This window comes from Eulemur rufifrons, chromosome 18, assembly GCF_041146395.1.
Source record: "Eulemur rufifrons isolate Redbay chromosome 18, OSU_ERuf_1, whole genome shotgun sequence".
Lineage (NCBI taxonomy): Eukaryota > Metazoa > Chordata > Mammalia > Primates > Lemuridae > Eulemur > Eulemur rufifrons.
The window spans coordinates 13,016,094-13,042,310 of NC_091000.1; the positions used below are offsets into that span (position 1 = coordinate 13,016,094).

The following is a 26,217-nucleotide window of genomic DNA, read 5'->3' on the forward strand; positions in this document are numbered from 1 at the left end:
ACCAGAAAGTGCTCAAAAAATCTTAGACATTATTATTTCCTCTATCAATGCTCTGTGATTAGCTCTGAGTACAGAACAGTGAGGTAACCCAGGTAATAAATAATGATGCTTGCCTACAAGCAGTTTGCAAACAAAATTAAGAAGCAAAAACACAGAAAAAATTATATGAATAACCTGATACACATATATCAAAGATCCAAATAGAATGTTACAATTCACATATAGATCAGTATAAACAATAAATGTGCAGTACACATGATCAATAAGAATAATTCTAATTAGAAAATTATTAATGAATAACTGCTCTAAAGTTTGGCAGAAAAGGGAAGGAAATAATAACAGTAAATGATATGAAAGCCTTTTCTCAAAAGTTCCCTGGCAATGCAACAAATATTAACATTTTAATATAAGGTCAGATGGTATTTGTGAGCTATTTACTATAATAGTCTTCTTAATGTCTAGGTCACATAACTGAAAATAATTTTTTTTTCAAATATAGAAATCCCCTGTTTAAATTTAAATCTATACTGTTAAATAGTTTTTCACAAAGTAGCAGAAGATCAAGCTGTTTTATTGGTCACCAACAGTACAGGAACCAAAGTAATGTATTTGCTTAGCGCATTCAGTCTCTGCTACAATGGCTTTGTGTAAATTCATGTGTATACACACACACACACACACACACACACACTCAAGAAACTTCAGGGTTTAACATGACAGCAAAGAAAGAACAGATAAGCAAACTTCTTCAGGCCATAATTATGGAGAGAAAGCACCAGCACTTGAAAACCACTCACCATCTGTGCCACTAACAGCTGACTGTGGGGTGACATACCACTGCAAACACAGAAAAGGCGGTGAGGGTGGAGGCGGGGAGGGGTTGGAAGGGCTCAGCCGATGCTTACCCGGCCTGCCAAGGTCTCTCAGGGCATGAGTCACATGCCGAGTCCTACGCTGCTGCCCACTGGGCTAAAGGTAACCAGCAGACACAATCCATACTTGACTTCTCAGGAGAGCAGAGGTGGAGGATGGGCCAATGGCACGCCGGGAGCAGAGTCACCCCACCGCACCACCCACGGGCAGGGAGAGGCATCAGTGAGTGTCGCTGCCTGGGCCAGTTCTGAAAACAGACACTGTTTTCTTTCTGCTCAGCTTCCCAAAAAGAAGAGACAATGGGCATTTTTTTTTAAACCAATGACATGAAGGATCGGATGTTGGGTGATATGTCTAACCAACCCAAGACATACCAAGAAAGAAACAGATTGCCAAGAGCAGCAGCAGGTTTACTCTAGACAGGTTCAAAGGAATCGAGCTACTCCCCTAAGTCCATGTATGTGAGCACCTAGTGCATGCCAGGCACTGTGCTGGGGGCTGGGAAGACAGTGCTGATGGCCCGGTCCAGGCTTTCAGCAGGCTAAGCATCTAGTGGGGAGAGACCAAATTGAACAAGCAACATCTGAGAGGCATCGGGGAAGTCCTTTCAGAGCAGGATATGTGGACAGATCACGTCCACGTTCAATTGGCACTGAGAGGTAAAATTTCACAGACAGTATCGCAACTCTACAAATGCAAAGCAACCTTACCAACAAAATGTGTAAACTTGCCCTCACATCCTCCCACCTAGTTGTCTTCATTCCCCTACAGCACTCAAGGCTAAACAGGAATTACCCACCCCTTCCACACACATGCCCTTCTCCCTTCTCTTCCCAAGGTCCCTGAAGTAGTTGCCATAAAACCTAGACCATGTGAATTTACAGGGGTTATTCAACAGAATCACATCCCTGAGTAAGAACATGACATAATTCCTCTATAAAAACACAGTCATATACAGGTGATGAATTTATCTATTTTAAATGTCAGGAGTAGCCAAGTTATAGATTGCATTATACTAAGAAAGTTTAAAAAGTCAAGGAAAGAATTTTTTTAAAAAAACTTCAGAAAATTATAGATTTAGTAGCATAAATGCAAGAGTATTTTATTAGAATACTAATCTGTAATGCTAAGGATTTAAATCTAGCCAAATTCCTATATATAGTGGGTGATAATGACGAGCTATAGTGGTTTAATTCATATCTCTTAGCTGGCAGCCAGGTAACAAGCTGAAAAGCAACTTCTCTTAGCAAATTGGTTAATGCCATACATAGGAAAACCGCAGTCTATGCATAAAGAACTAAGACAACATCTCATTTAGATCCATGTAAAGAACATCTCTTAAACATGAAACTGATAGCACTATCAATCTTTTCCCTTCTATTTAACTGCTACTAGGGAAAAGGTACTTAAAGTATTTAAAAATGGAGGCAAACCTACATTAAAAGAAAACCAGATGCAATAAATAGTCTTTCAATGCTATATGTGAACATAAAAACAGCATGCTTTAAGATTCAATCCTAGCAGGTCTCTAAGAAGTATTAAGACTCACGTATTTGCTAACAAATGGTTAAAACTCAGAGACAGATTTTATTCTTATTCCAATACCATTCTAGTTGGAATTTTTTTTTATTCTTTCAAAATCTAATTTCCACATCATCATCTAAGGAAGTTTATAGCATGAGCACATAAATCATGCTGCTGTTTGCTAAGAATGTGATTCAATTAGCTGAAAAGCTCAAGAAGCCAGTGTTTCTCAGTGGGGAACACACCAGGCTACCAACATCTGGCTTCTCCTTCCTCTACAGCTATTCCAGTGCACCCTTCCTCTTCACACTTCCAAAAAGTGGGCTTGCTCAGCTGGGTTTTTGGAATTCCCTATAAAGCTGGAGTCTAAAACCACAGAATGACAAGGGATGTAACAACGGCCAGAGAAACCTGGCACAAGCCCATTGTAAAGAACCAGCGCAGAGGATGCCTTTAAATAGAACTGGGTAGAAACAGAGGGAGCAGGGCAGTGTAGTAGAAGCTGGACTGCATGACTGTCAGAAAACAGAAATCCTGGTACCTGTCTACCCAGTCTTTGGACAGAATAGCTAAAAACGCGATTAGCATTTACTTAGTATTTTGGGAAGGCTTTCACATCCTGTGTCTCATCTGAACACCTCAATAGCAAAATGAGGATAAGGAAACCAAGACCAGAGACTTAGAAGGCTTCCCCAACGAAGGTGTCCCCATGTTTGTCATGAACGGGACACCAACCTGACTCTAGATCCAATCTACACAAAAGATTCTTAATTGTGCTAAGCCACTGGCCTCCCCCCCTGAGAATACACATCGTCATCTACGCAAAGGGCTCACAAGTCCCCTTAACCCAAGTTAGGAAACACGAGGCCAGGTTTCTAAGGGTCCTTCCTGTGCTAACACTCCAAGGTACTACGAGAGCTCTGCATCTGAAACCCACCTAAACTCTCAGTATCTTACATAAACGATAGCATTTATCCTATTTCCCTGGCCTCTGAACATGTGGGTTCAAGGCCTACTGTATGCAAAGTCACCTTTCCAATTTTGTTTGCACTGTGAAAAAAGTAGTTCAGGGCCAAAAGTGACTCATAAGGGCATCATTCTCTAAGGACACACACACCTCTTACATTTCTGCAAACTTTTACTTACATTAGCATTTCGTTCTCTTCATGCCGTCTATAAATCAAAAAGCAGGTGACCCGGATGTTTGTCTCCTGAAGTTCCTCAAGCTTTCATCAAGATGAATAACAACAGTTTGATGGAATACTTCACCAGGAATGCAGCCCTCAAACAAACCCACATAAATAGCACCCTTACCCTGGCAGCAGCAAATTAAGAAATCCTGACATCTTTCCTCAATGCAGTGAGCCAAGCTGGCAAGATGCTGCCATCCCATGCCCCATCTCCTCCCCTTGTACAATAGGCTATTTACAGAAGGCTGAAAGCTCCCTCTTTGTCCTGTACTAGCTGGGCAGAGCGCAGGCCTTGGGGAGGAACAAGAGAGCAACAGACAGACCATTTGCTGTTCTTTCAGTTCACCACTCCAAAACCATTGGATTCATGCTCCTTAACCCTGCTGGCAAATTACCTAAGGCTAGATTTGCTTAAGCCATCGCCTCTTGAACCAAAAGAGCAGTTGGGCTGTCCCTAGAGAGAGGGAGGTACAGAAGCTCCAAAGAGATGCCCGAATCTCCTAGAGAGGAAAGCAGAGGTCGCTGTCCAAACCCCACCCCACGGAATCCCTGTCTGTGGTCGCTGTCCTTGGCCCATCTCTTCCGTCTGAGCATGAGAAGGACAAAGACCATGTGGGCAACTTTGGGATCTCATGCACAAATAAGCAGGTGGGTCCACAGGGAATTAATTATTACCGTCCACGGCCTTGGGGCTTTTCTATCCCACCTAAGTATAATAAACCTTAAGCTCACTTAACTTTCATTAGAGTGATCTTATGGGTTACCCATTCAATTTCCAAGAGGATTTAAAAAGGGGAAACAAAGCAGAGATGCCTCAGTTTTATAAGCTTCATTTATTAAACACTCAGCTTGAATGCGTCTAAATTTAAACCACCCCCTGCCCCTCCTCTGTAAAGTTATCAGAGAAAGAGTAAGACATAAAACTTTTAAAAACAAGTATAAAGCTACACTAATTTTTATTCACTAAGATTAGGGGCATACTTCACCCATTCACGCTAGCCACAGGTCACAACTATCATATATGTACCCTCCCCCCCCAAAATAAAGAGATCCCAAACATAATGTGTCCAATTGAACAGATAAATTTTTAGGGATATAGATGAAATGGTTAAATGTCTATTATACTTACAGCAAGCAGTTTCTCCATTCATTAAACTCTCTCTCTCTCTCTCTCTATATATATACACACACACACACACACATATTTTTATGTTGTATGACAAATTAAATTACTTTAAAAATACTGTTTTAAATTCACATTTCATTAATATTTTATTCAAATTCTTTGAACATGTATCTTCAAACAGGATCTTAGGCATTTCTAAAGCCACTTTTTGAGGCATCTAACAGTTTTCTGTGGCGTATCTTCACATTTTTCTCTTCCATTAAGTTGTTTAAGTTGAAGCATTTTTTGAAATCACATCTGTACTCCTAGTGAAAACATTCTCTTAAGTCACAAGAACACATTTGAATATTAGGTCAGTAAAAAATGTTGTCCTACAGGTCCACATTCATATAACTACACCTCATACTTTACTGCTTTTTAAACTGATTTTTTTAAAGCTTTTTACAATAGTAACCAATGCTTGCCTTTGTAAGGTTAAAACTAAAATAATTACCCAGCTAGTATTAAATTTCATTGCCTTAGAAAAAGTCAAATTCACTTAGTTGACCTTTACAGAGAACGAACACTGGGATTGGCAGAGATGGCTTCAGGACAAGGTGCCTTTTCTACCTGATGTTGTTCCAAATACAGTGGCCGAGAGGCTGCCCCATAATATGAGAGCCTTGGTAAGGCTTTAATAGGGAGACTGAAGGAGGGTTTTGCGGAAACCCTCCCCTCATGGGGAATATGAATTGTTGCATATTCAGGTGGGAGGGTACAAGCTGAGAAAAATTTGCAGACCCCATTCATGAGGCTTGGAAGTAAAATATGTAGCACAAATATATACACAAAAGGAGGCAATAAGTGCAAAAGAAATTATGAAAGGAAAGGAAACATAACAATCTCAGGGAGAAGGCACAGCTGAGCTGGTCCTCAAACGACAAGTATCATCTACCAGACAAACTATACTTCAGGCTGGAGGGACAGAAACTAGACTACTAGTAGCAGCCCCTGGCTCCAGCGCTCACATTTTTGGCAAATTAATCTAGAACAAATGACAGAGTCTAACCAGATAGGAGAGGGGAAGGAAGACGTTCTGAGAAATCAGCTATTTTTGCTTTAAGAGCCACTGTGTGTTAAGCACTCACCATGTGTCAGGCACTGTGTAAAGCAATTGCAGACATGACTAAACGTAGTCTTCATAACAGTCCTTACCGCGCGGGGTTGTTACTGCCTTCCATGCAAACATTAGGAAACTGTGCATAGGACAAAATGTCCTACCCTTGCTCTGCACCAGAACAGGGCTAGAGCCAGCTCTGAAGCCAATGCCTATGGACCTCGAGGGAAGAGTGCTGCAACCCAGCATGCAGTGGGCGATTCAAACCTAGACAGACGTGGTAGGTGATGCTGATAATGACAAAAACCATGGTACACCAGGCAGATGATGGGATAAACCAGATGTGCTATATGCAAATAACAGAATATTATTCAACCTTTAAAAAGAAGGAAATTTGGATACATGCCATGACATGGATGAACCTTAAAAACATTATCACAAGTGCAATAAGCCACACATAAAAGGACAAATATCATATGCTCTCACTTATGTGAGGCACCCAGAATCAGCAAATTCATAGAGATGGAAAGCAGAACAGAGGTGACCAGGGGCTGGGGCTGGGGAGCAGGGAGGAGTGAGAGCTATTGCTTAAGAGGTACAGAGTGTCAGTTTGGGATGATGAAAAATTCTGGACGTAGATTGTGGCAATGATTATACAACATTGTGAATGTACTTAACGCCGTTGTGCAACTATACACTTACTTATGCATGGTTAAAATGATAGATTTTATGTTATGTATATTTTATCATAATAAGAAACATTTTTAATCCTTTTTTAAAAGCCAGAAATTGATAACTAAGTAGATACAAATGAAAAAAAAGAGAAGTAATTGTGAGCCTGAGTGAATGAACAGTGAAGATAATGTACAGGGAGGGTGAGCCAGGAAGGTGGTTTGGGAGCTGCCAGCCCAACTCTCCAGGGTCCTCCAGACCTGGAGAGGGTTCATGTTCGAGAAGGTTCCATGGCCACCCCACCTGGCACTTTTCTGGGCAGGCTACCCTGCCGGCCCCCTGCCTCGGCACACACAGAGGCAGGCGTCCCGGCACAGGCTACCTTGATTCCCTGATTCACTGGGCACTCAGCCCAGCCAGCCCCACACCCACTGTCCTCGAGAAAGTCTTCCCTATGACCCGAGCCTGTGCTGCATCCCCTCACTGTCCCCTTCGCCTACCAAGCTCTTCCGAGGCTAAATTCTACCCAAATAGGCCAGAGGTTACTTTCCCAATAAATTTTTACACAATCCCCTCAGTGAGAAGTAATCAGTCTGTCCTCTGAATTCCAGGAGCACTTCATTTGCGCCCCGGGGTACTCAGCACCTCCTATGTTATACTTACAGTCGGGGGGACTTAGCACCTGCGTAGATGCTTCTCTCCCTCTGGGGCCAGGGACGCTTCCCATCCATCTGTATGTGCCCTCGGTGCCTAAGTCATTGCCTAGCCCAGAGCAGGTGCTTCACAGATACCCGCAGAGTCACGAATGACCCTCTGTGATGCTAACCATTTCCCTGCCGCAAGCCCCCGGAGGACGTATTTATAGAACAGTGACTCTCCAAAAAGGAACAGGGTATTCAAAGCATTTTCAAACTTCAATATTTTCCTTCTCCTGCCCCCCATGGAGCTGCTCTGAGTCAGTGTACCAGGAGCGAGTAAAGAGCATCTCCCAGGTGATTTGGGGAAAAAAAAGAAAAGGTTGCAAGCCACCGATTTAAAAGGCTATATATGAATATCATCTTGCCTTTATTCCCACGATGTTTCATATTTCTCAAATTGTTCCCCTTACGTATGATGTCACCCCGAGAACCCAGTCAACTCTAAGGGCAAGGGTTCTCTCTTTCCCTCAGAAGAGATTCAGATACACATTGAGACATGTGACTGTTGATTAGTTTAAAACCAATCAAGCCACCCAGGGAGAGGGGAAGGGATCAATCAAGTACCTTTCTTTGGTAGATCAGCAGATGCCAGGACTCAAGCCCAAAGCCCCCCCACCAGGGCTGGCCACCAACCTCTGTGAGTTTTCTATGACAAGAAAGAGAATCCTCCAAACTAGAGAAACAGACCAGGCGTCTTCCAGCACAAGAGCTAAAGTACCATGTGAGGACTCTAGTGAGGGGAACGCTCACAGAAACACCGAGAGAGCTGGGTGGGCGGCCATCTGCGATGTGAGGAATGCTGGCAACGGGACCTGCCCGGCACCCTGCAGAGACTGTGTGCCCATGCACACGTGCGCACACGCGTACACACACACACAGAGCTCCTCCCTTCCCTCTTCACACATAAAGACCTCTCGTGTACGTCTACCTCGGAGAATGATGATTATAGTTAAGGACGCTTGATGCAGATATGCGGGTCATGTCAGAGCCTCCGGGTGGGAGAGCAAGGTTAAATTTCAGCGATAGATATTTCAGAGGGAAAGTTTCCAACCAAAAAATTCCTGAGAGAAGCAAGATTATTCCATTTGTCTTCTAACAGTGATTGACTACTGCTAAGCCATTTCTGCAGACATGTCGTGACATGGCAGGGAGTTTACTGGTGAGAGCTAGACAAGGCAGCATGCTTAGACTGAAAGGTGGCCTCAGTTGACAGCTGTGGCTGATGGAGACAAGACCGGTTAGGCTGACCCAACCCTTCTGCGAGGAGAAAGACAGAAGAGGTTCTGCAGATGAAGCTTCCCAAAAAGGCATATTATTTCAGTGACATTTGGCACACGAAGAGTCCTAATTACGTCCACAGGGCTGCATGTTGAAGAACACAACACGATGTTCTAAGGGTATTAGGCAAGTAATAGCTAAAGAAGGAAAAAAAAAAAAAAGATTTTTGCCACTACAATAATCCAGAAGAGACTCCCCACCTTCCTGGACTGGGATGAATCACAAAGCAAGCCCTGAAGCCGGAGGCCCGATGTCCTGCCACAACAGCCAGAGCTGGACCCAAGCTAGGCAGAGCTCTTCTTAACAGTGGGCCTCCGGGTGGGCAGTAGGGTCTGTTTGTTCAGGAAACTGCACACAGAGAAGGTACTTAAGTCCTGGGGTCCTCTCAGGTGCTTTGTACAAAGCCAGTATGTTTCACCTACCCATGGTGACTATGGAAATAAACAGGACAGAAACATGGAAAGAATCCTAGACTCAGGTGCAAAAATGATCACATTCCAGGTACTGCCTGTGCCTGTGATGCAAAATCTGGCGGTGTGGGCTTCCGAGGGGACAGAGAGAGACTGGGAACAGAAGAGAGCTATGCCCCCTTCATGGTGAACACCAACACGACGTGAGAGAAGGCCAAAGAGGGTCAGGTAATTCTGGAACCCAGGACTAGATAATCAGGATTCCACCTACACCCACAGACTCCAGGTAACAGAAACACATGAAGAAAGTAACCAATGTTAAAAGCCATCAATTCTGTGTGGTGAGCCTATGGCTGTTTACTAGTATTATTTTATTATTCTTTAAACTTTGCTATATTTTTTGCCAAATTTTTTTATTGTAGTAAAATTCATGTAACATAAAATTTGCCAGAGCAGTATTCTTTTTTAAATTTATGAAGATAAAGACTATATAGCTGGGTTGGGCCAGCAAATTTCCTCTTGTATTTATGTATTCCCCACCTGCTCCACAAAGGATTTAGAGCGGCAATCTGTCCTTACAACACAGTGACAGATGGGATATAAACCCCTCCCAGAAAATACACACCTAAGCCCTTACCGTGTGCCTGGGTTGGGCCGGGGATTGGCCACCGACCAACTATGTGAGCAACTTCCACATGAGCGTCCCTTTGAAAAAGGTCCCACTGCAAATACACAAGCAATACTCTGACAATCACAGGGGCATAAAAATCTCTCCTTAGTCCCTCGCAAATGTTTTGCCCACCCCCAGCAAGTTTAGGAGAGCATCCCAGACAAATACAGCTGCAGGAGCTAACCAAACTACAGCAGACAGGCCGTGATAACCACAGGAAAAGTAAGTGGCAGGGGCCTGGTGCTCCAGGCCTCCAGAGGAGGGAGGAAACACTACGCATGGGCTGGAGACCGAGGTAAAGCTGTCCAGACAGCTGAGGGTGGCACCAGGCCAAGGCTGAACAGGCAGAGACAGGTGGGGGTGGGGAAACACCGGCAAAAGCCAGACAGCGCTTGGAGCTTGGAGACAGGGAGGGGGTCGAGCAGGAGCAGCAGGTGGGTTGGGGAGTAAGCAGTGTCATGAAGCAGCCGCCAGAAAGACTGCTCTCTCCCACGACAGCATTCCTGACAACAGGCTGAGAAACAGCTGGCCGCAGGAGGCACACCCTCACCCCCTCACCCCCTCACCCCTGCCTCCGGCCCATGTCCAGTTCATGCAGCCCTCCAGTCCCGGCCAGGGCCCAGACCCAGAGCAGGAGACCAGGAAGAGCAAGACCCAGTCCTTGTCCTCAAGAAGTCCATACCACCCCGCAGCTCACAGAGGTCACAGCTATCAAATATCAGTGACCTGGATAAGAAGGCTAAAGAGGACACAGGTTGGGTAGAGTTACTTACACCTCTTAAAATAGATCGAGGTTTCAGAGTGACTGATAAACCAGAGAGGTACTTTAGTAGAGCAGGGGTAAGTAGAAGACAGAACACAAAGACCTCTACCCAGGCAGAGGAAGGCCAGCCTCTCACAAGTCTAGAGAAATCCACTTCTGAGTTCAGTTTTTACAGATGTCAGCGGGTACCTGCTGTTACTTTAAAAAGCAGAGATGAATGGAATCTACAAGGTATTTGTAAGCTGTGAGGTCACTCAGGACTGAACAGAGCCTGTACAGAACATGGACCCTGTTCTAACCTCTACATCGTGCCAGTTATGTGGTGTGGAGGAAGCAACATGTGAAATAGAGAAAAGGTGAACCAGGATTTAGCTGATTGCACGTGGAGTGAGTAACGAGGTATTGGTGACAACCACAGGGCACAAGCTAAAATTACACAAGGAATTCAGGTAACTATAAGAGGAGGTGATTAGCCCTGGAGAAGCTAAAATCAAAACAAATCTAACAAGTTGCAGAAGATTATAGAATAATGACCCAATGTTTAAAGGAGAAAAAGAAAGAAAAAGAGACCATCCAGTCTGGCCATTACCTACTTGGGATAGGTGACATTAGTTTTGGGTCTCTATAATGCCTGTATGTTTTGTTTAAATTTTTATTATGAAAATTTCCAGATCTATTCAAAAGTAGACAGAGCAGTATAATAAAATTACCAGGTACTCATTATCCCAGCATCAGCTGCAATAATGATCAACAGTTTGCTATAATTGTTTCATTAGACCCATTTTTTAAAAATGATTTTAAAGCACATTCCAAACACCCTATCATTCAGATGACATTTCTGAGGCCCCAATAGCTCTATGATTCTACAGTTTTGGAAGGCATTTGCAGGATAGTAAAACTACCTAGCACATACACTGCATCCTGCCAACTGCCCAAAGGTTTATAAAGAAGAAGCCAACTTAAATACTGACTTGAAGCATCAAACTCAGCATAATATTTGTCATGCAAGGACAAGGTCCATGGTCATGTCCGTAATCCCAACACTTTGACAGGCCAAGGCAGTAGGACTGCTGGAGGCCAGGAGTTCAAGACCAGCTTGAGCAACATATTGAGACCTTGTCTCTACAGAAATTTTTTAAAACTTAGCCAGGTATGGTGGCATGCACCTATAGTCCCAGCTACATGGGAGGCTGAGGCAGGAGGATCACTTGAGCCCAGGAGTTTGAGGTGGCAGTGAGCTATGATGACATCACTGTACTCCAGCCCAGGCAACAGAGTGAGACTCTGTCTCAAAAAAAAAAAAAAGGAAGGAGAGAAAAGAAAAAATTATGAAGTTCCATACATTCAGTTTGCAAACATTCATTGAGACCCACTACATACCAAGCACAGCTCTAGCCTCAGGGGACACGAAAGTGAACAAAAAAGTAAATAAGATACGTATCCTAATGAGGCTTCCACACTGTCAGGTTTGGGGACCAAAGGCAAAACATACCCTAGATTTAACCTGACTCTCTGGAAATCACAACCTAGTTTCAGAGAACAATCAGCTTCTATGCCCCTTTAATTGCCAAACTGAGTTCTCTCCTTCTTAAAAATGGCATTCAGAGATGTCTGGCCATACTGGTGGTAGAGAAGGCATTGACTTTCTGGTTCTCTAAACTCCTGGTAATGCATCCCACTCAGTAATAAATGCATCCCTAATACGTAAATGGCTTTATTTGTAAACTATATACATGTAGACTCCACAAATATTTTCTTTTTTTTAATTTATTCGGGATATTATGGGGCTACAAACATTTTGGTTACATATAATGCTGTTTGCCCCGCCCAAGCCAGGGCTACAAGCGTGTCCCTCCCCCATACAGTGCATTCTGCAAGAAGGAAAAAAAAAATATCTATAGATATTCTAATATTTCAATTCTGCACCCTAATGGATAGTCTAGCCGTCCCCTATCCAGGGCACAGGTATCCCATCTTGGAGACTACCCCTCCCTCTCCTGAGCAGCATCTGCAGCTCTCTGGTGGCCTGCTTGGCTAGAGTTTCAACCAGTTCCCTCCTGTGGGCAACAGTAAACGAAACTGCTAACTGAAGCACCCTGCGAAGTGTGCCACACCCCACACCTAGGAGGCAGAGTGACAGTGTCTGCCAAAGCCTGCAAAAGAGATTGTCACCAAGGAGGGGGACAAAGATATTCAGCATCATCCGGTGACAGAAAGCAGCATGTCAGAGAGGACAAGACGCTGCTGGTGACCATCACCTGGCCCTATGTAAGAGGCCAAGTGGACTGGACCACTTTTCTGGAGGAAAGAGAATCAAGGGGGCCACACCAGGCACATGGAGGTCTGTCCTAGACATCTGCAGCTTCAGCCTCAACCCCAGGGGCCAAGGCTCTTGACCTTGCCTGAACTCTAGCAAGGTCCTGGCATCAGTGGAGTTTATCTCTGACTCATGTCAGGAGAGGAAAACAGACTCTCTGGAACTCGGTTCTGTCCACTGTGAGGTGCCCGGGGGGACTGCTTGATAGACAAGGTCCCTGCCAGCTCCATGTTCTAGGATACCTCACAATCTTGTCCAAGGCACAATGTGAGTGACCAATTGTCCTACAGAAGTAACAAAGAGCTATTTGACCATTTTACTAGTGGCACAGAAACAAGAGATGATTTTCAAGTAGGAATATCAGGTAAACGAAGCCTATAATACAGTTATGTAAGATTATCTGGGACTTGAGACTAATCTCCTTCCCTCCCACATCCTGCAAAGCTCACAGCCACCTGCTTCTCAAACATAACTGAAACTACACTGAAAGAAATACCTCAAATGTACTCCCAAACAGAGTTTGCCCCAATGAAAGCACAGGTTTTGGTCTAGAGATTTTCAATGCCTTGATCTTAGCTATAAGACCTAAGCTTTGCACACTATCAAAATAGACAAACTGGGAACATTACAACGTACACTCTTGTCAGGGACCCCTTCTACAGGCCATCTGGCCATCTGGGTGTCTCCTGCTCTCAATCATCAGATAATCCTATGTGCTTACAGCAGTAAGGCCCTATGTTACATGCTGCTGAAAATACAGAAATGACAATGACTAGGTCTCCTACGTGTCAGAGCTTAGAGTGTACCTGAAGTGTCTGAGAAAGCAAGATACGTGCACATGAAAAGACACATGTGTGACAAAGGCAGGGATGCTAGTCAAAATATTTAACAAGCAGTATGGCCAGGCACTGACCAGTCAGAAGAGACACAGGCCAAGCTCCGGGGAACAGGGTTCAGAAGAGCCTCTGCTGGGCAGGCATTAACCCTTCAGTTTCTGGTTTAGGGGCGGGCACTTGGGGTAGCAGCTATTTTCTAACCAGTATGGGAGTATTTCAATATCTTAACCACCAGTATGGTTGCTGGTGCATCCAGCTGAGTGACAGTGAGCCCAGAGTTCCAATAGGTGATGTGGAGTCTGAGAAAGGCGAGAGTCACTCCAGACAGGTGCTTCTGAGGAGCGGCGCTCTCTGGGGTAACGAACGGCATTCCAGATAGGCAGGCAGAGGTGGGCATGCGGGGGCTGGGAGGCCCCTCCAGGACACAGAGAGGTCAGGCGGGCAGACGAGAGAGCTCAGGTACAGAGCAGTGGTGCACAGGCCCGCTCCTCCTGTGCCACCAGAGCTTACTCTCCAGAAGCCCCAGCGTGTGGTGGTTTGGAAAAGGCGAGGGAGACAGCAGGTTTGGAACCAGGCTGTAGAAGCTCCCGACAGGCATTCTCGGTCTACACTGGAGGTGACAGACTCTGGATCAGGGTGGTGATACTTTGAATGTAAGGAAGAAATCGGTGTATGTTGGGCCATACTGGACAGAGAGTAGGTTAGAATAAGCAGAACCTACGGACTGCGTGGATTTCAGGGCAGAAATCAAGGACAACACTGCGGTCCAGCCATTCCCTGAACAGGAACAGGGCCCAGGAACAAACTCCACGTGTGTCTGTGGCCAGAGGGCAAGACAGGTTGTGCAACCTCCGCTAAGTCACTCCTCTCCCTGCACCATCATCACTACGTTGGTAAAGTGAGCAAGCTCATTTCTGTGTTCCGGGGAGCCCAGGGTTTGTTCCGAAGCCCCTCAGAGGCAACAAGGGAGAGAGAAAGCACTTTGACCACAGCAGCCCTGCTTTTACGCAGTTCCTATCTTGGGCTCCTGCCTAAAACGTCACTGGGAAAACAGCCGACAGGCAATGCTACTGTGCATTCAAACACTGAAAATTCACAATTCTATTCTCTGGTCTATTAAAAGTTTTCAACGTGATCTAGAATATCCCGAGAAGGTCTGTTTCTGATAAAAAATACCCCAAGATACATGACAGAAAGCAAAGCTATGTGCCACAGTGAGGCCATTAAACTACATACGTGAGCGCCGCTCCACCATCTCTGCTGAGCCTGGGTCCCTGTTCCCACCGGAATGAGCTCTCTTCCTCCCACACTTGATGAGTTAATCATGTGTCTGGATTGTTCTCTAGTCTTGTAAGACAAACTTCCAGAGCAGGGAAAGCCTTTTATTTTTTAATTCTCTAGAAAGTCATAGCTGTACAGCAGGTGACCTTCTCACTCCCTGAACCAAGCTGAATCAAAATTTGTTGTCTCTTCCAGCACTCTAGCGGAACAAAGAGACAATGTGAGGCAGAATGTAAACGAAGTGGGGAAACACCAAGCAGGTATGACACAGAAGGGGCCCGGCTCGGCCTGTCTTGCTGCCAGCTAGACAACCGGGAACTTCCCAGGCCCTCCTGGACTGAGAGTCCTTCTAGCTCTGGAGAGGGGGTAGAGCCAAGCAGTTAGCCTCACAGGCCCCAAAGCCAGACTGTCTAGGTTCAAATCCTGGTGTGAGCAGCTTAATCTCCGCACCTGTTCTTCTATCTTTAGTACAATACCAGTAGTAGCAGGACCTACCTCTTGGTGTTGTTGGGGGAATTAATGATTTAACACATGGGCAGCACTGACAACAGTGAGTGCCTGGCTCTGTTAGCTACTGCCATCACTGTCCTGTCCCTGAACCTGGCTGTGCCCAGGCTGTAGCCACCAACTCTGTCAGCTACCACGGCCCTGCTTCACGGCTGACACCTGAGCCTTGAGGGAGAGGCTAGTTTCTGCAGCAACTTTCTCTGGACTCTGCTTAGTGAAGGAATAGATAGTGTTCAGGGTATTTCAGCCTTATTTATGCTGAAATATCTCTCCCGCAACAAACCTAAGAAAGTGCCAATTTCTACAGCAGCCAAAACTGTGCTAATGGATACATCATACATTTACCAGAAGTCCCTCCCAAAATGAGGAAATGTCCAAAAGTCAAGCCACATCTCCTCCTTTGATGCCTCACGTCTTTCAATTTAGCTTTTCAAACCATGAAATCCCTATTTCAACAGCTTGACTAGACGACATGAACACAAGAGTTCATTAAAACCCTTTCATTAATAAAAATAATTTTCAAGTCATTGGCAATTTCAAGAGATTTAAAGCAGAACATGCCCTAATTTCTTATTTAAAAAGATATATTGAAATAGATAACAAAGTTTGGTAAACTGTTCTGAAATATTTGTTCCTAAATATCCAGCAACAGAGGAGAAGTAACTAAACTGCAGCACATCCGTTAACATATAATGCAGTCATCTTCAAAACTTGTTTTTTTTTTTTTTTTTTGAGACAGAGTCTCCCTCTGTTGCCTGGGCTCGAGTGCCGTGGCGTCAGCCTAGCTCACAGCAACCTCAGACTCCTGGGCTCAGGCGATCCTCCTGCCGCAGCCTCCCAGAGTGGTAGGATTACAGGCTTGAGCTACCACGTCCAGCCCAAAACTTGTTTTTTGAAGAATATGTAACAACATGGAAAAAAGTTCACAATATAACTTAGGTGATTAAAATTAAATTTTCAAATCTTTATCTTCAATGTAAATGTATGCTTAAGTTTCTTTTTAATTTTAGAAAGAAAAGACTAGAAGGAAATATGCCAAAATGTCAATAGTATTTGATCTCTGGAAAATGTCAATTTTTATATTTCCCAAATTTTCTACAATAAGCCTATCTTACTATTATAATGTGAATAAATAAATAAATATAGCTTTTCTAGGGCAAATGGTTTTGATTTAGATACTGGACAGCTTTCAAATTTTATTTAACACTTGAAGACCAGCAAAGAATTCATGAAGAGAATTAGTCCAGGCACCTACGTGGAGCCACCAGTTTTGAAGTTTCGGATTTAGGGGACAGGACACTTGCCTCCAGAGAAATGTATCCTTCTGAGGCAGGCAGCACAGAGGAGCAGGGCCCTCACTCACCTCCACTTGAGTTTTTGTCCAAAAGTGACACCCTCCAAGCCAGCCAAACTTCAAGGAGGGCTCCAGCGCATCTGACCCTCCTCTCTTGATTCCTTGAAGGTTACAAATGAACAGATACTGTGCTGTTTCCAACACAGTCAGGAACTTGAAAATGTTAGGATGTAAAAAGCAGAAAAATTAACATAACTCAGATTATTTGATAGTTCTTCTTGTCACTATTCTGTATCACCCCAGGCTTACACAAACTAAAATTTCTTATGAGTTGACATTCAGCATTTATGTATAATAAAATGACAATCTCAGAGTTGCTGCCACAAACACTGGTAAAACCGCCTCTGCCTTCTAGTTCATACAGTCCAGCTACTCCTCCAAGGCTTGTGCTTCTTTAAAAGCTCTCATAAGCCCCTTGAAGTACCAGCACATTGAAACTCAAACTCAATCACTGGCAGCTTCAGATCAGCTCTGTTCACTGAGAATTCTTCTCCAGGAAAGAGTGTCATAGGCACTTTGTGACCCTCGCGTGTTTGTCTGCTACCAAGTTGGACTGACAACCTTCAGCAAAAACTCTGGCACCTTAATCTATCTCCTGACTGACTACTGCCTGTCAGACAGTAAAGCTCAAAAAGGCTTTAGGATAACAACAGCTTTGAGCTGTCTTGAAGGAAATTCTTTTCTATTTTGTAGCACAGGATTACACACACTGCATCATCCAAACAAGATTGTCCATAAAATATTATTTATGGGTTCTAACATAACAGAGTTTGGTTATAAGAGACAACAAATGCAAAGGAATAATGGACATCTGTTTTAAATGGTAAACTTGCACAATAAATTCAACTGACCTTAAAAACTAAACATTCCTCTAAGGTTATCGAGTATAAACACCAAGAAATGACTAGTATTCCTATAGTCTTGTTCTTTCCAGAAAAGTAAAAGTGAAACAGAGAAGGAAAAATACCCACTTATAACAACAAGACAACCTGACCTTTTCTCAAGCCCAAACATACAATCATTTTCCACAAGATAAAGTAAGACCTAGATATTAAGCATGATACTGTGGCATGCTGGCGCACTTTTACTTATCCTCAACCTCACCCAAAAGTAGAGGCAGCCATGAAAACTCTACCCTGATTGTACAGATACCTGTCCCTACCTGCACTTGTCACCTGTATCTACCTCTTAAGTGTCAAAAATTAAAAATCCCAGACTTCTTTTTATTATTGCTGCCTGCAATAATAATAAAAAAAATATTGCCAAAATAGGAACAACAGAGACAGGAAGGAAATATGTCAAAATGCTTATAATCATGGGGGAAGGGTAATTGTTTTTATAAAAAGGCATTCTCTATTTACAGTAAATTCAGAGTCTTTAATATGTCTATATTATTTTAAGGGGGGGAGGAGAGGTATAAGATGTGCTGTTGTTAATGATTTTCTTTTTCTAGGCACAGAATTTCAGCTCATGAAAGATTTTAGTCTAATGCAGTCTTTTCACAAATAAGAAGGCAGTCTTAGACTAGGAAAGTATTTTCCAAGCTGAGCCAGAACAAGAAAGAATGTCTCCCAAGACCTGGTCCTGTTTGTTTTCCATTGTCCCACACTGCACCGTCTGGCTCCAAACGGATGGTGAGCAACTGTTCTTAAAAAGCTTCACCTTTGCAAGCCTACCCAGTGCAGACCTTCAGTTCGAACTTTTAAGTTTTAGCCAATCTAACCTGCCACATCCACTTGAAAAAAAAAAAAAAAAAAAAAACCAGAACCAACCAGAAGTTTTTGGTTGAATTTTTTGCTTGCGTTAAGCCAATAATTGTTTTCTCTGGGATAATCACAGGTTAAATTGTGAAATGTGAGTCAGAAACTGCGCGATTTCACCAGTTTCTCCCATGCTCATCACAGGTCAATAAATACAAGGAAGAGTAGTGACGGTGAGGGTACTTCAGATACACCTGCACCAGGAAGAAGCTTAAAAGTCTTAACCAGGGCACTAGAGGGCACTTCTATAATGGTCATTCTTAATTAAGCTCCATAACCTTGAAATTGGGCGGAGTGGGGAGGGGGTTTGCAAGCCCTGACATACACGCTGATTAGGGGGAGCTTCTGTCTCTAGATCCTAATCCACGTGTTCATTCAAGTCGTCTACCACCACTCTCTGTCTACATCGCAAGGTGACAGACATCATCTTTGCTTCTCAATTTCAAAAAATGCCAGCGCTCCTTAATCAATGACTGCTTCCTCCGCTGCGTGCAGAGGCCGTGGGCTCTCCTCCCAAGACACCGCGAGAATGTCTCCTTACGGTGGCGGCTTTGGTGCTGCCTGTGACCCTCCTGCCAGCGCTTTGCGCAGGGCCACCAGCACGGCGAGGCGTGACCCAGCCCCGGTCCGAGCGCGCCCCGCAAACCCCCGGGCAGGAGGGATGCCTGAGCCCGAGAGGCCACCGCCACTGGCCCCGCGGGACCTCTTCGCATCTGAAGCTCGGCGTCCGGCGCTCGGCCAGGCCGGTCCCCGCCGCCACACAAACAAGGGGCCGGTCCCGCGGCGCACGTCATCGGGCCCCCGCCGCGCACCAGCCCCGCGCCCGCGGGAAGCGGCAGCCGCATCCCGGCTCCGGCACAGGAAGCCGCAGCGGCCTGGAGGCCTCCAGCTGCCGAAGGAAGCCCGGCCGCAGACCCGAGGCCGGAAAGGCGGCATGTCTCTCCGAGCCAGCGGCGGTTCGCCTGCCTCCGCCGCGGCCGCCGCCTCCCGGCTCGGCCCTGCCGGGCAGCCTGAGCCCCGTGCGTCGGCCGAGCCCAGGGCACCGCAGCGGGGACAGGCGGCGCCGCACAGCAGGCGCACTCACCTCCGCAGCTGGCCCGGCCGCTCCGCCGCCGGCTGTCACTGCAGCCCACTCCTTGCCGCGCGCCGGCTCCGGATGCTATTTAAGGCCCTGCCACCGCTACCCGCTGGTTGCGCCCCCGCCGCCGCCGTGGCTGAGCCAGGCTGCTGCTGGTGCGCTCGCTGCCCCGCCCCGCCCCGCCCCTCGGGCCCATCCGGCCCCTCCTGTCCTTCCTGCCCCGCCCCTCCTGCCCTTCCCGCCCCTCCCGCCCCTTCTGCCCCGCCTGCCCTGCCCCGCCCCTCTGTCCCCGCCCCGCCGTGCGCCCAACCGCCTTCCCGTGTGGGCGCGCGTGTGGCTGGCGGGTGGCCGGCGGACGGGCTAGAGGAGACGGCCAGCGAACGCGGCGGCAGGCGTCCGAGCTGCCCTCGCATTTCGTAATGACAAAGGGCAAATTGTAGTGCCTCAACTCAGAAGCCCGGCGAACCCGGGGGCCTGCAGTGCCTTGGGGGACGGGAGGCGCCCTTTCGCGTACTCCACCCTGCACCACGTGCTGCGCTGTCTTCTGGGGAGGGAGCTGGGGTTCCCCTGGGAGGGACGTTGATGGCCAAAGAATTTTCCTTTCCGTTTTTCTTTGGCTTCGATGTGCATGACCCCTTTCAACTCGATTTCATCACAGTGCCCCTACGGGGTTTCGCCACAGTCCCTGGTAGTCCCTGGCCTGAAAGACTCTTCTCTGGGCTTCTGCAATGAACTGGACATGAAGCAACCCTGGGTACAGGGTACAGTTAGAGCAGAAAGCAGACTAGACATTGCCCAAGGGCAATATTCACCTGCCAAGTGCTCGGGGCCTGTGTGCCCTGCTCAGCTTTGGCTATGAGGTTTTGAGGGGCTCCGCATCCGTGCGATGCCCATTTGGGGGCTTTCAGGGGCCAATGTAATTGTTTGCAGAATCAGATCCAAATGCTACTCTTCTTTCAGCACCCGAGGCCTGCCAGCGTCCTGAACCTCTAATAACAGTGGTCCCAGTTACAGTGGCGTTTGGGTGCAGGGCTGCTATCTAGTACTGCTTTGAATGTGAAGGATGAGAAGAATGATTATTGTAATAAACGCCTTTGGTAATAACAGGCACTATTTACTGAGTGCTTGGTCCTGAACACTGCTGTAAACTCTTCACACACATTATTCTATTTAATCTTCACCATAACCCTATGAGGTAGGTGCTATCATTACTCCCCTTTTACAGAAGAAGAAACTTAAGCAGGAAGGTTAAAAAATGCTAGTGAGGGCAATACTATACTTGGAATTCAGCCTGCCCCCAGAGCGTGTGCGTAACAACCATGGCCCATACTTGGGCTCACACTCCCGTGAAACAGCACATGTTCAACCGTAGGCCTGAAGCATACTCAGCCTTACTCCAGAAAATAGTTATCTTCAGGACTTTCCTTGGGTGTCTCTCACTTTTCTGAAACACTCAAAGGTGGCAGCAGTATTTGTTCCCTCCCACAGTGTACAGGACACAGTGGGACAGCGGTAGTGAGGGCAGCTCACACCAACAGTCTCTGTCACTGCTCACTTCTCCCAGATCCCCTGCTAGAGCTGTATCTTCCAGATCTAGACCCTCCCATTTCAAAGAAAAAAAATAATATCCAGGTTTATTTTTACTGGTTTCCTCTTGGCTGACACCTGGTTTCTCTGTCCAGGCCTCTTTCCCCACCCATGATTTCATCATCTTAGCCTCTCCTCTCTCCTCCTGCTTCTCCAACCACTCTCTCCGCACCAGCATGCCCTCAGGTACTTCCCAAGTTCTGTGGTGTATTAGTTTTCAAGGGCTGCTGTAAAGTACCACAAACTAGGCAGCTTCAACAACAGAAATTTATTGTCTCACGGTTCTGGAGACCAGGAGTATGAAATCAAGGTGTCGTCAAGCTTCCTTCTGAGGACCGTGAGGGAAGGACCCGCCCCAGACCTCTGTCTGGCTTGCAGATGGCTGTCTTCTCCCTGTTTCTCTTCACATCATCTTCCCTTCCTAGTGTGTGTGTCCAAATGTCCCCTTTTTGTAAGGACACCAGTCATATTGGATTAGGACCTACCCTAATGACCTCATTTTCACCCGTTTACCTCTGTAGAGACTTTATATCCAAGTAAGGCCACATTCTTATTGCATATCTTATTCTAAGATACTTGAACATACAAATTCAAAAGTTCCCACTTGTGATTGCCACCTGTGAAGTTGGGATTAGTACTGATCTTCTATATCTATTGCTTTTGCACATAGTTATCTGATGTACAGTCACAGCAATTAATAATGGCCAGTATGCTTTTAATTCCAGACCTTGGTAATTGGCTGGTTAAAGGAAGAATTGGTATCAGGGACCAGGTGCTTGTTGCTCGATCCCTTTTGGGAGCTGCATCTATTTTAGGCATATGTCCATGTCCCCATGAAACTGTAAGGGCATGGAAGGAGGCATTGCATCCCGGGAATCCTTGTAAACCAGCCCTGCCCTTCCCACTCCCCTGCAAGCCCTAGCATTGTATTCATAGATAGTAGGTATTCGGCGTTTCCAACTATTCACATGTGATTAATGGCAACCAAGGGTGGATCCAGGTTTTGTGGAGCCTGAAGCTTATATAATTTAGGGGCTCTCCTTATGAAAATTACAAATACAAAGTTGGATACAAAAGTGCGTGTTTTTATGATGAGAACTGAAATCACAGCAAAACATAAATCTTAAAAGCTTGGGCTCTCTTGGGCCTTCGGCAGTAAGAAAGGAAAAAAATGTTTTCCCTTATAATTGTACCACACATTTCACAAAATACCCTAAAAATTGTATTAATTCTGTTTTCCTACTCTCTAATAAGTTTTGCCCTATGTTTTGGGCTGCATACTCATGAATTGTTTCTTCATGTGACATTTTTAATAAACCTCACTTTTTAGGACAGGTTTTGATTTACAGGAAAATTGCAGAGTTCCCATAAGCCTTTCACCTAATTTCTGCACTGATTAACATCTTACGTTAGTATGATACATTTGTTACACTTAGTGATTCAGTATCAATATATTTTATACATAAAGTCTATCTGTTGTTCAGATTTCCTTAATGTTTTACCTAATGTCCTTTTTCTGTTCCAGGATCTCAACCAACAAATCACATTACGTCTAGTTGTCATGTCTCCGTAGGTCCCTCTTGGCTGTGACAGTTTCTCAGACCACACTTGTCTTTTAGGACCTTGACAGTTTTGAGGAATACTGATCAGGTATTTTGTAAAATATCCGTCTCTTGGGATTTGTCTGATGTTTTTCTCATGATTAAACCGGGGTTATGGATTTGGGGGAGGAAGGCCACATATGACATTTTTATAATATAACTTTCTACAGATAGAAAGAAAATTCAGTCTTTCCTCTAACATGATTGATGGAGTTTTCTTAAATTGGTAGTTTTGATTAGATGGTGATGAAAACCAAATCTATTACTTTCCATTTTAATATTTACAAAAAAAATGTTTAACACTCCTAAACTAGAGACCGATGCTTTCCATTTTAAACGAGTGCTGATTGGAAGAATTTTCGGTGGTATACCTACTTTAGGCTACGTCCATCTCACTCCCTGTTTCTTTTCCCCTGTGCCTGTACCTAAAGATGCCCTAGGGCAGGTTGATAGTGAGACCTGACCCTTGGCCTTGAGCCTCCTGCCAGGATGCCAGCTGAGTTGGTAGAGGGTGGAGAAGTAGCCCGAAGGCATCTCTATGCAGGGAAGGCTAGAGATATGCATGCAAGTCACTGCAAACTCCATAAATATATGTTCCCCAAACCCAAAGAAATGTATGTTCAGCTCCAGTCACCTCTAGTTGGGTTCCAAAAATGGCCTGGGCCACTTCAGCACTGCCATGGGAAGGAGTGGTAACAGAAGAGACTTAGAATAGAGAGTGACGACTGTATCAACTGATTGCAGCTACATTGTCTTACTTTTGCCAGTTTTGCAGAAACATGTAACTATGTGAACTTTTTGCCAAAGCCCCTCCCAAGGTCTCACAGGGGGCTTCTGTAAGTGAACAGCCCTGAGAATTAAGCTGTATTGGCTTCACGGTAAATCTACACTGGCAATGCTTTTTGCACCATTCTTATGCTACTGTTCAGGTTTGCTGGTACAACTTTCTTGGGCTTCCAGCAGTAAATAAGAAGGGGCATTTCCATCAGACTGACACTGTTCTATAACAACTGATAACTATCACATGGTCTTCAGTGCCCTAATGAAGCCACAGTCCTCCCTTTCCCCACACCGATTTTATATTGGCTTCATCAACTCTATGGGGGAGAGCAGTCCACATGTGCTTCCCTGGGTTTTCTCCTCCTCCTCTGGGTCAGAGGCCACTAGCCCCCTGGATCACTGTCCATGCCCTCTCCTCACACTGCAGCTCTGCCCCAACACAGAGTTGACCAGTCCAGGGCTTCTGGACCCCACCCTGCACCCCCACAGCACTCCACTTGCTGTTTCTTAAAGTGATATGAAGATTTTATTTAGTCAATGTCAAAAAGAAATTATAAGTACTTCATCTTTCCAACTCAACTGGCTTCTTAGGCTCAACCAATAAAATTCAAACTCTTTATAAGTGTTCTGAGATACCTGTCACCACTTTCCTCACCAACCAGTTCATTTGTTGTTCTCCTCACCAGCTATTTGCAGGTTCAAAGCCAAAGGTCTAGAGTCAGACTGCTTGGATTCAAATGGCATTACTTAATAGTTATAGACCTAGGGCAAGTAACCCTCAAATCCCTACCTTTCTTATCTGCCAAATGAGTGTAATACGGTATTGCATCAAATCTAAATCACAAGCAATTGTAAGATGCACAATTATTTTATATATCCCTGAGAAAAATAGTGTGACTCTTTTTAATTGCAAGAAATCATCAATTGGAAGATGCACCCTATATCAATTAGCTTTTGTTGTATAAAAAATTACACCAAAATTAGTGGCTTAACACAACAGTCATTTATTAGCCTATCACTTTGTGGGTTGGTGCTTGGGCTAGGTTCAGCTGGGTGGTTTGTTTGCTGCTCTCTCCTGAGCTGTCTCCTGCAGGTGCCCTAAGCTGGTGGATCCGCTGGGACCAGAGTCTCTGGGATGGCCTCACTCATATTTTTGATTGGTTGGCAGGCTTTGTGCTCAGGTCTCTCAGTGTTCCACATGGCCACTCCAGCAAGCTAGCTCAAGACGATGATTTCAAGGCTCCAAGCACAGCCAAGGGCGCAAGACTTACTATAGAATTGCTTTTCAAACTTCTGCTTACATCAAGGTTACTGCTATTCCATTGGCCAAAGCAAGCCACATGACCAAGTCAAGAATTAGTTTGGGAAAGAACTACCCATCCACATGAATACAAGGAGGGGAATTATGTTGGCCATTTTGCAAACAATCCACCATACCTCTTGATTCCATAGATGTTAAAGTCTGAAAAAATATGCACCCAAGAATACACAGAATGAATAGTGCTTACCTCAAAGGGTTGCTCTGTGAGGTAAAATACTATAAATGCACTTAGTACAGTGCTTAACACCTGGTGAGTGCTCTGTAAATACTGTTACTACTATTTTTGCTTCTCTTTGGAAAGCCTTTGTATCTAGGCTTCCTTATACTTGAAACCTGGTCAGTTCTTCCCCAGGACACACCGCATACATAGTTTGTTGCTCCCAGAGCTGTGCCACCCTGCACTTTAGACACATTGCCTTTGTTGTAGAAGATTGTCATTTCTGTGCTCCTAGGCCTGTGGGCTTGGCTTTGGGCTCTTTCACAGCAGATATTTTGCATCTAGACACCTTCTATCCCCAAGCCAATACAGTGTCTGGCACTTGATACATGTTTATTTAATTGAAGTGACGTGTCAACTCCAATAGAACTGCTCTCGTTCCCTTAGGTGTAATCTTTCTTTCCTCTGGGGGAGCTCCCACAGCTCTTTATCATGTTTCTGATATAGTCTTGTGACACTGAGTTGGGATGACTTATTTGTGTAACATGCACACATATAGAATGCACCTTATTCAACTTCATATTACACAGAGCTCTCTAGCAGTATGCCTGGTGGGAGCAGTGAGTACTCTACAAATACCTGTTAAATACATAGAAACAGAATTTTCAATCTCTCTCTTATCCCCAGGAAGGCCTATAGCCTCAAAGTCCAGAGTAAATTAGATTTAATATTTAATTCATCAATAGTTGCTTCTTACTCCATTCCTAGGATCTGAGCTCCGCTGGTTTTTCTCTCCTCTTTAGATCACGACACAGCTAGATCACCAAGGGCTTGAGAGAATAAATAATTGCAGGCCCAGTCTCTGTCCCTGTGGCCTCTCTGATGCCCCACCCCCAACACACACACACACACACACACACACACACACACACCAGAGTTCTAAGTTTCTCCGAGTGAGTGGAATGTGTATATAAATATATGAAGAGTGGGTGGGACTGGATCATGTTACTTGTCACCTTATGCTGCTGGAGGCAGGACACCAGTACTCCCTTAGAGTTGGCGTATCAGCTCAGAGGGATGTTGAAACTGGTTGAGTACAGCAACATACAACCTTCCTCCGCTTCTGCTCTCAACATCTCCTTCTTCTCCATTGCTCCAGGCAAATGCCAGCCTGCCATCTGCATGTGGCCATAAGCCCACCTCTTAGCCTTTTGAAGGCCATGGACCACCTTGAGGATCAAATGAAAGACATGGATCCTCACCTCATAAACATTTCCCACATGCTTTCTATGGGTTTCCTAGGGTCCGTAGTTAAGAACCCAGCTAGAATAGAAAGAG

At 45.2% G+C, this 26,217-nt stretch overlaps 1 protein-coding gene across 9 annotated transcripts in view; it reads right to left on the reverse strand.

Annotated features, from left to right (window-relative positions):
* Window positions 1-19,565, reverse strand: part of ACSL1 (acyl-CoA synthetase long chain family member 1) — a 61,728-nt gene extending 42,163 nt beyond the window's left edge. For 3 of the 9 annotated variants that reach the window (XM_069493020.1, XM_069493022.1, XM_069493025.1), the window contains exon 1: window positions 3,544-3,780. The gene's annotated coding sequence lies outside the window, so the exon portion shown is untranslated. Of the gene's footprint in view, window positions 1-797; window positions 822-3,543; window positions 3,781-8,824; window positions 8,889-19,439 lie in introns of those variants that run through there. The other 6 variants (XM_069493018.1, XM_069493016.1, XM_069493019.1 and 3 more) reach the window with 4 other exon arrangements.
* Window positions 19,566-26,217: the final 6,652 nt, after the last annotated feature.